This window comes from Nematolebias whitei, chromosome 3, assembly GCF_014905685.2.
Source record: "Nematolebias whitei isolate Nwh7 chromosome 3, NemWhi1, whole genome shotgun sequence".
NCBI classification, from domain to species: Eukaryota; Metazoa; Chordata; class Actinopteri; order Cyprinodontiformes; family Rivulidae; genus Nematolebias; species Nematolebias whitei.
The window spans coordinates 44,524,920-44,525,249 of NC_056500.1; the positions used below are offsets into that span (position 1 = coordinate 44,524,920).

Genomic DNA, 330 nt, shown 5'->3' on the forward strand with positions numbered 1-330 from the left:
ATATATATATATATATATATATATATATATATATATGCATGTATATACAGGTCCTTCTAAAAAAATTAGCATATTGTGATAAAGGTCATTATTTTCCATAATGTAATGATAAAAATGAAACTTTCATATATTTCAGATTCATTGCACACCAACTGAAATATTTCAGGTCTTTAATTGTTTTAATACTGATGATTATGGCATACAGCTCATGAAAACCCAAAATGCCTGTCCCAAAAAATTAGCATATTATGAAAAGGTTCTCTAAACAAGCTATTAACCTAACCATCTGAATCAACGACGTAACTCTAAACACCTGCAAAAGATTCCCGA

General features: G+C 27.9%; 1 protein-coding gene across 1 annotated transcript in view; it reads left to right on the forward strand.

The window, feature by feature from the left end:
• Positions 1-330, forward strand: part of zbtb11 (zinc finger and BTB domain containing 11) — a 117,613-nt gene that overhangs the window by 111,008 nt on the left and 6,275 nt on the right. The window lies entirely within an intron of this gene.